A 14,456-nucleotide genomic window follows, 5' to 3' on the forward strand; every position below is an offset into this window, starting at 1 on the left:
GTGCTAGTTTACTTTCTCTCTCGTGTTGAGCCAAAGCAAAAACGCAGCTGGGGTTTAGTGAGTCTTGGCATGTCTCCAATTACCCAAAATAAAAATGTATCTTTACTAATAACAGTAAGAGAGAGAGAGAGAGAGAGAGAGAGAGAGAGAGAGAGAGAGAGAGAGAGAGAGAGAGAGAGAGGGAGCAAGGATATTTTTTTTATTTTTCTCTTTAAGAACGTCAACAACGTCAAGAACACCAACAAAACCACAAAAACATCAGCAACAAAAACAATAACGACAACAAAAATAACAATAACAACAACAACAGTAACAGCAATAACAACAACAACAACAACAATAACAGCAACAACAATAACGACAACCAAAAAACATCAATACCCCCACGAATAAAGTTTCCAAACAGGTTTAGGAAAAGATTCACATAAGAGAGTTAACCTAATAACCGCCTCGTTTACTGAGTCACTCTTACACACGCCTCATTGTCCCTCCCTTTGTCATGCTGCCAATACATAATCCTTGCTGGGAATCGTCGTGTCTCGGCTGAACCTGAAAACACTTCGACTACCTGTTTTCCTTCCCCCAGCTGGAATCACGTAGTTGTGGTGGTGTTTCGTGGACTTGTTCAATCTAAGTTTCCTTCGTGTTCTCCCTCTACTCAACATTGGCTGGTTTCATTGAATGTGGTTAGAGTGAGGTTAGGTTAAGTTAGATTAGGTTAGGGTAGGTTTAGTAAAGTTAGGATAGGTTAGGTTAGGTTAGACGTTGGTGCAATGCCATAAATCAGCTATGCCACATTATGCTTTTCTTTAATTTACTATCTATAATGAATAAGATAAAAATAAAATTCGTGTCTCATTTCGATTCCTTCCGCATACACTAATAAATTAATTGAGATCATCGTCAGTAACAGTTGAAAAAAACAACACGAAAAGCTAACCGGTCATCTTTGTGGTCATTTAGAATAGTCGTCATAAGGAAACAATGCCTTTAAGAATGAAACGTTGATCCTTTGTCGTTGCTTTATCTCAATAAGGTGTATTGATATGCGTTCCGGTGAGGCTGTTGGGTGCTGAGGCTGGCAGGTTGTGGCGGCGCTGGCTGGGTCTGGGAAGGTGGTTAATCTCACGAAGTTGAATTTGTCTTGATGGTAACTGCGGAACTACTGCAGAAACCTTGATTTACTCACACACGCACACACACACACACACACACACACACACACACACACACACACACACACACACACACACACACACACACACACACACACACACACACACACACACACACACACACACACACACACACACACACACACACACACACACACACACACACACACACACACACACACACACACACACACGCAGAGACACAGAGAGAGAGAGAGAGAGAGAGAGAGAGAGAGAGAGAGAGAGAGAGAGTAGCTCTTCCACGAAAATACATTACTGACGTGCTTTTCTTGAATTCATTTGCCCTTTGGCTGGTGTAGCTTTTCCTTGAACTTCATACAATTATATGGATAACCTGTAGACAACTTTTGAGGAGACCAGTGAAAGCGAAATGACTCATGTATTCATTGATACTTATTCATCTATTGTATTTCTTTCTTTAATTTCATTTTTTATGCTATATTGTTATTCAAGTGGAAGTTGTGATTGTGTTATTTTATCATTTGCATGTAAAATGGCAAAAATAAATACCAAATTGGGGGACATTTTAAAAACATTGAAAACTTCTAAAATTCTAGATGATCCTGTTTTGCACTCTACATTATAGGGACTTTTATCTGTAATTATTTTTTTATTTCTTATTTCTTTGATTCTTATTTTGTCTGGGTAATTGCATAAAATAAAGGATGAGATTGAGTAAAGCGAAATGATCTACACAAAACATATCTTTGGCCATCATCACCCAAGCCACACAACCTCCTCTTGAAACTTTGCAATGCCACCCTTGCCACCTTCTTGCTGAGTCCTTCCCACACTCCACACCTGTAGCCCTGCACACCCAACACCTGGCGGCGGGCGGGGCCACACCTGCTTACAGTGACACAACACTTGTTTCTTCACCTTTAACACGCTGCCATTGATCCCCGGCTGGCGACGCCTACACCACTTTTTTTTTCTGCCAAAAGAGCTTGACCTGATATAACGGTCTATCCTCGGGTACATTCAAGGCTGTCAGCGAACTGAAGCAAAAAACTATTTCTCTTTTGTGCTACAGAGGCATAATTCACCGTGCACCGAGCGACGCCGTGCAATAAATTCATGCAAAGTGTTACAGATGGTGGAGAAAGTGTTTATATTTAGATTCAAGTGCAATACCTCCTTTCGTTAATACATCACGTGTTGTCAGTAGTTTATGGCAGCCTTGGTGTGTGTCCTCCCGTGTGTTGCTGCAGTGTTTTTCCTCCTCTTGCTACTCCTCCTCCTCCTCCTCCTCCTCCTCCTCCTCCTCCTCCTCCTCCTCCTCCTCCTCCTCCTCCTCCACCCCCCTCTTCCTCCTCCTCCTTCTCCTCCTCCTCCTCCTCCTCCTCCTCCTCCTCCTCCTCCTCCTCCTCCTCCTCCTCCTCCTCCTCCTCCTCCTCCTCCTCCTCCTCCTCCTCCTCCTCCTCCTCCCCCTCTTCCTCCTCCTCCTCCTACATCATCTTTCGTGTATATGAAAAGATATTAATGCTTTATTTAGCTTGCTCGCATATTTACAGGTATCCATCTATATCAGTTCTTTTTATTTTTTTTTTTTACTTTTTCTTCTATATTTCCTGCATTTTTGCATCCTACTATATATCCTGAATTTTTGCGTCCTACATATCCTTCCATGTAAAAGCATTTATCATCTAGTGCATTGGTCTGTATCCATTTATATCTTGTATTTTTTTTCTTTATCCTACTAAGTCTTTCTCTCTTTCTCCCTGTCTGTCTATCTATCTATCTATCTATCTATCTATCTATCTATCTATCTATCTTTATCCCTCCGTCCATCCCTTTACACAGTTAAAATTGATATATATAGATGCTTTCATGCTCATAATTTTTATCAGTGGATTTTTACACAGACACAAGATATGGAAAAAAAATATATCGACATAAATTTTGCTGTTCGAGACATTCACTTCTCCATATCTGCGCACACACACACACACACACACACACACACACACACACACACACACACACACACACACACACACACACACACACACACACACACACACACACACACACACACACCTAATCCTCTTTGATCTAATTGATCCAACAAATATCAGAAAAGAAACCCGTTCACTCACGGACCGAGAGGTGGGATGAAATAAAAATAGATAAATACATAAAAAAGAACCTAGCTGAGATTTACGAATACTGAGCCGATAAGGGGATCACAAGCGGCCACCTTCGACGCACTGTTAATGAAACTTTCTGGCTAAATTAAAGCAGTAAATTGCATGAGAAATTTTACTCCTTCACTGAGCTGAAGCGCACAAAAACATCTATGCGTTTGGGGAGCTGCGGATGACCTGATTTTCTCTCTCTCTCTCTCTCTCTCTCTCTCTCTCTCTCTCTCTCTCTCTCTCTCTCTCTCTCTCTCTCTCTCTCTCTCTCTCTCTCTCTCTCTCTCTCTGTACGTAGATAGAGATTGAAGTGAATAGAGCAATGCCAAATTTCATACTATCCCTCTCTCATGATGTCTTTCATATGCAATTTCAAAGGAATTCTGGGAGGCAAAAAACGTGTACATTTTCCCAAAGCAGGGGCGGTGGAGTCTGCAAAATGTTCCGGGGAAGTATTCAGTATCAGACAAGTACGTCCGCTTATGGCATGCACGTTTGTTCCGAGTCTTTGTGAAGCTTTCCATATACTTACAGCTGGTAGTTAGGTCTTATGGTGATACTTGTTCCATTAATGGAGAGAGAGAGAGAGAGAGAGAGAGAGAGAGAGAGAGAGAGAGAGAAACTCCTCTCTCTCTCTCTCTCTCTCTCTCTCTCTCTCTCTCTCTATTTTATTGTATCTAAACAACTTTTTTATGTAAGAGGGGGCAATGGCCAAGAACAACAAAAGTAATTTCACAAAAAGGCCCACTAATTCTCGGACAGGGCAGAGAGAGTCCGCTAAAAAAATGGGATGAATATCTTGAAACCTAACTCTTAAATAAGTTCAGGTCATAGGAAGCTGGAAATACAGATGCAGGTAGAGAGTTCCAGAATTTAACAGTTTACTTGAAATAGTCACTTTACCTTTCTTTTTTTATTTATTTATTTTTATTTATACCATGTGGGCTTTTCACCGGAATTTATGGGCTAAAGGCGATACTTTTCTGGGGTACCTCCTATCTCAAAGCCCACCCGCTAGGAAACCATTGCCCCGAGTGAGGAAGCCCAACCTACACTCAGACCGTGGACAGGATTCGAACCCGTGCGCTTGGAGATCCCTCGGACCCCAAAGCGCGCATGGTTCCACTGTACCACGGCGGGCCCTCTTGTATCCTTTATAACACTTCACTTTTTCTACCTGTCAAACCTCTGTCTGACACTTTCACCTTTCATTATCCACTCCTTCCAAAGCTGCTGTTTTATTCCCACAATTTCATTTTACATCCTCCCTCGGGTTTTCTCTTTTTCTCTGCCTGTGTGAGGGGATGGACGTTCATTCTCACTTCCCAAATCTCTCCTTTCATCCTCCGCCCATTCAGTCCCCGTGGAATGGTACGTTGGCGGTCATGTGATGCCTTTTCTTCCTCAGTAGCTTCTTCACTTTAGCTGTTCACTAACCACTCCTCTTTTCCAACCTTTTTCTGGTAAAGGTACGCGTTTTGTTTTTTTTTTTTTTCATTTCCTTAACTTTTTGACGATTTACAAAGCTGGAATAAAGGAACGGACGCATGAAGATCTGAATTGCTCCATTAGTCATTCATTTTTATGTGTTATTTGGCAGTGAACAGAATATACGATGTGCAGTAGGGAAGGTAATATGGAAGGCAGCGAGATTATTCTGTAGGGAGATTCTGAAACGGACAGGGAACTTTTGTTATGTTGGTGTTGTGTTGATAAGAGTATTGAAGTCGGTGCTGCTGCAGAATCTGTGGAAACAGTTCAGAGAGAGGGAGATGGAGGGGGGTAAGGGGAGTTTGGAGTTTCTGAGAAAAGTTTAAAGAAAGAGGATCTAAGGAAGACGAAAAGATATGCGAGAATTGCATCAGAGGAACTGTGAAGCAAGAATGGTATGAGATAACATGTAAGGCATCACTGGAGAGGGAACAGCAAAATGTGACTACTGCTATTTCCACTACTACTGCTACTGCTATACTACTACTGGTATTACTACTATTTCTTCTTCTTCTACTACTACTGCTACTACTACTACTACTACTACTACTACTACTACTACTACTACTACTACTACTACTACTTCCATCTCCATTACCACTACCACAATTAATAACCAGTGAGTTTTCGTTAAATAAATTAAAGAAAGAAGCAGAAGCGAATAATTGTGCACGTCATGGAACACAAATGCATTGATTGACGAAGGGAAAAAATAATGATAATGAATTCGGAGTCCCAGCGGCACAGATTTGGTATTTTTAGATAGTTAATTTTGGTCATTTCGTCTGTCAGGAAGGAGGATGGACACCAGTGCATAACAACTTTCACTATTCGTCATTTTATGGATATTTTTTTTTCTTACATGGAATTAGTGAATGTCAATATAGAATCATTATAAGCGTAACAGAAATAAAACATATAATTATGACCCCTCACATTTTTTTTCCTACCACCATGCACCATCGTCTGCCACTTTTACCTTAAACTACTATATTGTAATCTCAACAGTGAGGGAAGTAAAAAAAAAAAACATGACGAAACTAGTATTTATTCACCTCCTTTTATTGCTTTCTCGTGTTTTCATCCACCCTTCAGGTTAGCAGCGTCTCTCCCTTTCCTGCCTCCTGACACTCTCACCTTACATTATTCGTACTACAATGTACAGAGTGAAAGTAACTCAGACACAGGAACCAATTTAATATTCATTCATCTTCCTTTGCTGTCCGTTCGTGTTATCATCCGCCCATGAGTTTAGCAGCATCCCTCCATCTCCTCGCAGACTTTTCCCCTCAGCGTACCACCCAATCCCCGGCACGATGGTACTACAGCGTAAATGGATAATCGGATGCTCTTCCCAGACTCTATTATGGTGATGGAAAGTTGAGCCATCGCCGCGAGCATGACCGGCTGCGTGCGGTGTAAGCTCCGGGATAATCTTCGTGTGCGTGGCCTCCGGATAACTTCTAGAACAAGTTAGATAAATGCAGGAAGGGGGAGAAATTCTGCTGCCAGAGAGACCAGCCTGGAGCGACCATACCTGAGCCGCCCTTTCACCGCCTGAACGGGTTTTCACGGCTTTCGGTTCCTGCTGGTTCTCTTGTTTTGGTCGTGTTCACTCTCACAAAATACGCGTTTAGTTCTCGTTTAGCTCAGACTCGGAGATATAGGAGAGATGCAGCAGAAAAAGAAGTTTGTATGTTGGTATATCCTTTCGTATATTTACTGCAGTAGGGGATACTGTTGATATAGTAAGAAGAGTAGTTTATTAGCAGCGATAAATTTGTTTTTTTCCAAAATATACGTTTATTTCAGACTGGAGGATGCAAAAGAGATGTGATTGATAAAGGAGCTCATTCGTGTTCATGCGTTTATTTCTGTACATTAGAGGATGTCGTAAAAACAGTAAGGGTAGAAATTTGTCAGTAATTATGTATTCGTTCTTCCAAATGAGGTTTTAGCTCAGACAGGAGGATATAAAAGAGTGAATAAAAAAAAATTTCGTGCTGACATAAATGTAGTTCAAATTCATACGTTTCGATGATCACTGTCTTAGTGAGAATAAGTTTATTTAGCTCAGACTGGACGATATAAAAGGTGGAGTAGGAAAAATAAATAGTTTGTTCGTCTTAATGAATTCAAGTCCTTCAAGTGTCTAGATAATACGGTAGACAAAATAAAGGACAAAGTTTTCAGCAATGATGTTTTTATTCTTCCAAGATATGCTTTTAGATCAGAATAAGGGATAATAAGATACAGTGTAAGTGTAATCTCTTACAAAATGTGTCTTTTTTGTCAGGACCAAGAATTATGTATGGTTGGAAATTGGTTAGTGGCAACGAAGACAATTTAGTAACACACCTACGATTGATAAAGTGTTATTATTATTATTATCAGTACCATTTTCAATCAGAAAATTGTAGAAACCCTAAAACGTAAAAAGATAAAGAACACTATATGAACATAGAAATAAAACTACTAAAAGATATAGAACCTTACATGACTCTTAAAACACCAAAAACATACAGAAACCATACATAATATATTTCACTGGTACGCTACACCCTCAGTCTGGCGAGGCGCTGCGGATCATCACACATGGCAGTCCATCATCTACAACACACTACTTGCTCTTTACTCTCCCTCGTAAAGCGACCCTCTAATGTGTGGGTCCGCCCGTCCCTCATATGCAAGGGGACGATCACCGAGCCGCCTGGAAGTGCAGGATGTTTAACTGCTCTTGTTGATCAATGGAACAGTATGTATTCGTTACATGAATCTTGTAGGTCACTATGTACGTAAAGGAAAGATTGACTAATTGATTGATTAGATTTATTTGGCCATATTGCTTACATTAATATACTATTCAGAAAATATGTACAATAAACCGAAGCTTCAATAGGACCTGTAAACCAGATGGGTGGCTGACATAGTTAGGGACGCATTTCGTACACTCTGTGGCAAAGATATAATTCATAATTAAATTAAATAATAAATTGACAAATAAAGTAAGAAAAATAATTTTTGAAAAATGTAATGATGTCCTGTCTTACATGATGGTACATATTCATTATGAAAATAATGATAATGATATTGGTGATAACAAAAATGATAATAATAAAAATAATAATGATAATAATAATAATTATAATTATAATAATAATAATAATAATAATAATAATAATAATAGTAATAATGAAAATATTAATAATAATAACTAACGTAACAAAATCAGATACAAAAGTGCATTCAAAATAATGACATATCTATTTACATTTATGAAGAAAAAACGACCAAAAACAATTTACACCAATAAAGCATCTGTGCTGTCTAACATAATGATACAGATTCACATGTACTATGACAATAATAATGATAACAATAACAAAAAACTAACATCAACAAAATCAGGTACAAAAATACATACACAAAAAATAATTTATATTCATTTACCTTTATGAAGAAGGATTGGAGCAAAAACAACTTATATCAACAAGCCAAGGATAATACAAGGAAAGTTTTTCTCATTGTGTTGGAATGGAACACAACCTAAATGGAATATGCTGGTTGATTATCGCTTTTAAAGAATAAGATTCTTAGAACTGTACGTTTAAATTAAGGTTGGTTGTGACAAGTTCAAGCGGCAAGTTGTTCCAGCTTCTAGTAACCCTTGACAGGATGCTCTGTTGGGCGTTTGATGTTCGGCATAGTGGTGTACGTAGTGTCTTGGGTCTTTGGGCATTAAAAGTTTGTGGTAATGTTGTGAAGTCTGTATCTGTTGGAAATATGTTCAAAGACTTATACACAAATAGGCTGCTTTGAAATTGAATAATATCATGAATATTAAAGAACCTGGAGACTGAATAAACTGTTAGTGTGATCATAACGATTTTTATAAAACATGATGTGTCGGAGTTTCTTTTGTGTTATGAATAAATTGTCAGTGTATATTTTATAAGCGAGTCCCCCATATGGCAGATCAATAAGGAAAATTTTGGTTTACTAACTGAAATAAATCTGTCATAAAGAGCTTTCATTCAAGTAATTTCTTAGTTTACATATAGCCCCTGTACATAAAGATAGTCTGGATCTTACAGTGTCTATATGCTTTTTCCATTTCAATTTTCTATTAATGATAACCTTTAAAAATTTTAATGCTAAGGCTTCATTTAAATTGATTTAAAGTAATACTATTGATTTTAACTGCTCATTAGGGAGCTAGAGACCATATAGTGGGTTTTCTTAATATTTTGAGTGAGTTTATTACTATTAATCCTATTCGAAAATTTTGTTATTTTTTTTATTTATCGTGAGCATGATGCTGATGAGGTCATGACCATGAATAAAAAAAAGTAGTGTCATCAGCAAATAGTACAAATATGAGTTTATTACTGCTATTGACGATATCGTTAATACAAATCAGGAGAGCACAGGGTCAAGAATTGTTCCTTGAGGGACACTACAAGTAATAACTTAACGGAGATTGAACGTGATTATTTGATGTGATTTTTTTCCTGTTGTCTGAATGAATTTTAAAACAATTCAGTGTGGTTCCCCGTATTCCGTAGACTGAAAGCTTTTTGTAGTAATATGCTGTGGGAAGTAGTGTCGAACTTTTTGATGAGGCCGCAAGAAAAAAAAAAACTAAAACTTCTTAGTGTCTAGTGCATTATAGATATTCTGAACAGGGAACAATAAAGGTTTTGATAAGTAGTTCATTAGCCTTACAAGCATCACCTTTTCGAAGATCTTACTAATACTCGGTAAAATTGCGATGGGTCTGTAGTTTTGTGGTAAAGAATTTTCGCCTTTTTCTTTTTAAACACAGGTATAATTCGTGCAACTTTTAAATGACTTGGAAAGGATGCTTCTTGGAATGATTTATTTGTTATACATACTAAAGATGGGAGTACTATTTCACTGTATTCTTTGATTGTTTCCATAAGAATATCATCATGACCGAGAGAAGAAACTTTCCTATTACTGAGCACGGATTTGATTTCAGTTCAAGTTGTAGGTGTCAAGTAGAAAGAGAATTGAGTTGACTCTGGCATATAGTTGTTGAAAGAATGTTGCGTACTTTCAGTGTTGATGGCTACATATGTGCTGAACTAATCGTGTGGCCACGTTGAAATTCCCACTAACAGTAAAAGTTGATGGTAACTTTAACTTATTTTTTTTAACCAATATATTATTTATTATATCCCAGGTCTTCTTTCGATCACCAGAATTGGCTAAAAATTTGTTTTCATAATCTTTTTTTTTATAGCTGCTTTATCTGTACGGGTTATTTTATTAATGAAAGATTTAAATGTTGCTCCATGGGTAAGAGGACATTTTGCGTGTAGGTTCTGTAATTTGTTACGTTGCTCAACTGTTTAATTGTTGGTGTTATGTATGGTTTATGTAAATGGTTTGATTTAACTTTAGTTGTATTTAACAGAAAATGCTTATTGTAAATTTCTGTTAATCCAAGAACAAATTTGTTGAAAATATCATCTATTTGATCATTCAAAATGTTTATCTATCAGTTAAACTCTTACAAATCAGTTCTAAAGGTATTGATATTTTCAACAGACAAACTCCTCCGTGTTATAGTTATGGTATTAGATGTGTTGAAATTATAGTCTAAATTGAATGAACTATTGATGCGAAAGTGATCACTAATAGAGTTAAATATTATAGAAATTGTTAAACAATTATCGTCATCATTTGTCCAGATGTGATCTATAATTGGTGCTGAGGGTTTGGTTATACCTGTTGCTTTGGTTGTAGTAGAAAAAAAAAATGTGGAACATATTCACCAAGTTTTGCGCATGTGCTTCTTTGTGATTTAGAATGTTGACGTTAAAATTTCCCATGATATATATAGTTGTTCTTGCATCAGACAGGATAGTGATTAAGTCATTAAGAGCACAGGTAAAATCTTCAACATTGGAATTATGGTAGCTATAAATCATCCTAACAATAGAATTACAAGGTTGAATTACTTCCAAAACGAGTGGTTCTATATGTGATAATTATAAGGAGAAATCATTAAGAGTGCGAGCCTTTAACTTATTAAGTAAGTAAAGTGCAAGACCTTCACCGTGTATGCTCTTATTTAAAAGAAATAATAATATAACCTTGAACAGAATACAAGTTACAAAGAGGACGAGTTTCACAAAAAACCTAGAACATCATAATTCCTATCAAGCCTATTGATTGAACTCTATTCAATGCAACTATTCAAGTGCAGTGTACACCACGTATTTGAAAGGCAAAAATGTTTAGACATGAAGAAGATTCATTAATTATTACATTAGATTCTTCACAAAAAGCATAATTGCAGGATGCAGGAGAGAGAGAGAGAGAGAGAGAGAGAGAGAGAGAGAGAGAGAGAGAGAGAGAGAGAGAGAGAGAGAGAGAGAGAGAGAGAGAGAGAGAGAGAGAGAAAGATATATATATATATATATATATATATATATATATAGAGAGAGAGAGAGAGAGAGAGAGAGAGAGAGAGAGAGAGAGAGAGAGAGAGAGAGAGAGAGAGAGATAGTATTATTATCATTTTGGGTCGAGTATATTTTATTACAAGAGTACTTCCAAAATTAGCACACATTAGAGTATTGTGCATGAGAGAGAGAGAGAGAGAGAGAGAGAGAGAGAGAGAGAGAGAGAGGGGGTGGAGGGATAATTTAGGGCCACTGTCACACACACACACACACACACACACACACACACACACACACACACACACACACACACACACACGGGTGCATTATATTTTGCATTCAACAAAGGTAAAACATCCTTTCAATTCCACCTGAGCCTACCTGTACTACTACCCACGTTCTCCTGATGGTTGCGAGGGCGGGAGTCACGTATAGGGCAGTGCCGCCTCGCCCACTAACACGCGCCGCCCAGAGCACTAAAGCCAATTATTGTAAGTCAAGAAAGTGTTCCTGCGGTGTTTTCTCCCTTTTGGTGCTCAGAGTAGGAAGGAAGGCGAGGAAGTAAGCGGTAAGGGGCCAGCTCCTCAAGGTAAAATGCCCCCTTCTTACTTGTGTGTGTGTGTGTGTGTGTGTGTGTGTGTGTGTGTGTGTGTGTGTGTGTGTGTTGGTATTGATTTCATGTGGACGAGTCGACGTAACCTTTTTTTTTGTTTATTTCCGTCAGATTTTTATTTATGTTATTTTCTTTTGTTCTTTTCTTGATCTTTTCCAATATTCATTTTCTTATTTTTCATATATCTTTATTCCTCCTCCTTCTCCTTTTCCTTCTTCTGGCTCTCAGAGCAGAAACAGTTGCTGTGAACAGATTTTTTGTCTACTTGGCTTCATGTAAAAAGTGCCGACGATACAAAAATTGTTTGTAAAGCAATCACGACTTGAGACAGAAACACTTCAGTCCGATATAGATCGATTGACTAGCGGGACCAGTAAATGACAAATTAAATTCAACAATGATAAATGTAAAATTTTGCAGATCGGTAGTAATAACAGTCAACTCCAGTAATTGATAAATGGTCGACAGCTTTCCACAGTAAATAAAGAAAAATATCTCTGAGTCTTAATGAGTGATTTGTAACCAGCCAGCACTGCTCAGAGGTAATCAAGACAGCTGATGAACTGGTAGGCTTTATCCGACTTGTTTCCGGAAACAAATCAGAAAAAAAAATAAAATAAAAACAACAATTCGTTTGTCAGACCTCCATCTGGGATATTTTGTACATTTCTGGTGCTTTTTACAGAAAAGTAATCGAAAAGCTGGAAAGAATTCAACGCAGAGTGACAAAAATTGTTCCTAGGCTGAGAAAAAGACCTTAAGAAGAAAGATTCAAGGAACTTAATCTCTTTAGTCTCTCAAAACGTATAATTCGAGGTAATCTAACTGAAGTTTTTAAAATGTTCAAAAGATTCGACAACATTTATGCTGGCGAGTTGAATTTAACAAGAGTGGTGGCGATTTTGGCTGTAAGGGAAAAAAAAAAAGTCGACGCTATGAAATAAGAATACTCCTGAAAAAATAAAGCAATCACGATAGTTTACCTCGAAGTGATGGGACCACCTGTGCCTGGGCTGCCTTGAGAAATTGAAAGGGAAGGAAGAAGGTTCTGAACGATTCATTCATCGGTAGCCTTTGATTTGCCTGTTTCGTGTATGGAGTGAATTGGGTCGAGGTGTAGTGAAGGTGTATTGAAGGTCTCTGTAGAGTTTATAGTTGCACTTTAGATTTTGGAGAGTCAAAGAGTTATATGAAAGATTGTCGTGTAGAAAGAACTAGAGAATGTTTCCTGTTAAATGTTAGCAATAAAGACCTTTTCTAACGCGTTCCTTGCTTTTTGTTATACTCTTCCTAATTATCAACCACTCTTAAGACTGTCGTTCAAACATCATACTAGCTAGAAACGGCCAAACCTGATATTTCATCAAGTTTTCTTTCTTGTAAATTCGTATATTTTTTTTATTATACTGAGAAGTGTTACAGTGTAAATATTGGTATGCGTGTAATTTGGAGACTGCAATAATGTGAGGCAGGAGACAGTCAGTGTGGTAAGAATTGTGTTACTTGTTACTGCAGAGATGATAACGACAGCCATTGTGGAAAGAGAGGGTGTGTTACTCTACTGGAAGGCTGTGTCAGTGTTAAAAGGGGAGTGTGTGTTAATGTGTCGGGGAGGGAAGAGAGTGCTAATGCGTATAGAAGGGGTTGGTATGACTGTGTTAATGTATAGTGAGGGGATGGTGATGATGTGCTAATGTGGAAGGAGAATTGAGCAGTATAGAAGGTAAAAGCTAACCTAACATGATCGTGACACTTGTTTGTGCTGAGATGTTTCAAATGTGCAGTGTTAGGCACATGGTAGTGAGAAGAGAAGATACCACTCTCACAAAGGTTTCATTCTTATCTTATCCTTACTTTCACCTTTCCCTTCTTTACTCAAACCCAGAAATCCCACACAATAAAATACCAAACAACGATAACCCCTCTGAATATAACCTAAACATATTCTTCTCTTCGTCGAATTAGGGAAGATGCCACTTTCAAAAAAACATAATCCCTACTTTTACCTTTGCTCCCACTGTTTCTTTTTATATGCAAACCCAGAAATCTCACACCAAGTACCAGGTAACGATAACCACTTTGAATATAACCCAAGTATATTCTTTATCGCATTACAGGGGAACGTGATCCAGGGAGGGCGGAGCTAGTGTTCAGAGGTGCAGGACTTGAAACCTGCGAATAGTGTGCTCTGGAGTCTCTCATGGCCTGATGGATGAAGGTACTTAGTGTTGCCATTCCTCCTCTCCACGTCTGAACATTTGCACCTCCCACCTGTTATTACGATCACTCTCTCTCTCTCTCTCTCTCTCTCTCTCTCTCTCTCTCTCTCTCTCTCTCTCTCTCTCTCTCTCTCTCTCTCTCTCTCTCTCTCTCTCTCTCTCTCTCTCTCTCTCTCTCTCTCTCTCTCTCTCTCTCTCTCTCTCTCTCTCTCTCTCTCTCTCTCTCTCTCTCTCTCTCTCTCTCTCTCTCTCTCTCTCTCTCTCTCTCTCTCTCTCTCTCTCTCTCTGTGTGTGTGTAGGCAGGAAGATTTTGTGTGTAGATTTGTTGCATTTCTCTCTTTCTTTTCGTGCTTTTTGTTTTCCTT

The 14,456-nt window shown here is 38.2% G+C and overlaps 1 long non-coding RNA gene across 1 annotated transcript in view; it reads left to right on the forward strand.

Moving 5' to 3' along the window:
* LOC123512002 overlaps nt 1-14,070 on the forward strand; it is a 149,961-nt gene extending 135,891 nt beyond the window's left edge. The window contains exon 3 of the long non-coding RNA XR_006677003.1: nt 13,990-14,070. This is a non-coding gene — a long non-coding RNA (uncharacterized LOC123512002). The remainder of the gene's footprint in view (nt 1-13,989) is intronic.
* Nucleotides 14,071-14,456: the final 386 nt, after the last annotated feature.

This window comes from Portunus trituberculatus, chromosome 32 (assembly GCF_017591435.1).
Source record: "Portunus trituberculatus isolate SZX2019 chromosome 32, ASM1759143v1, whole genome shotgun sequence".
NCBI lineage: Eukaryota > Metazoa > Arthropoda > Malacostraca > Decapoda > Portunidae > Portunus > Portunus trituberculatus.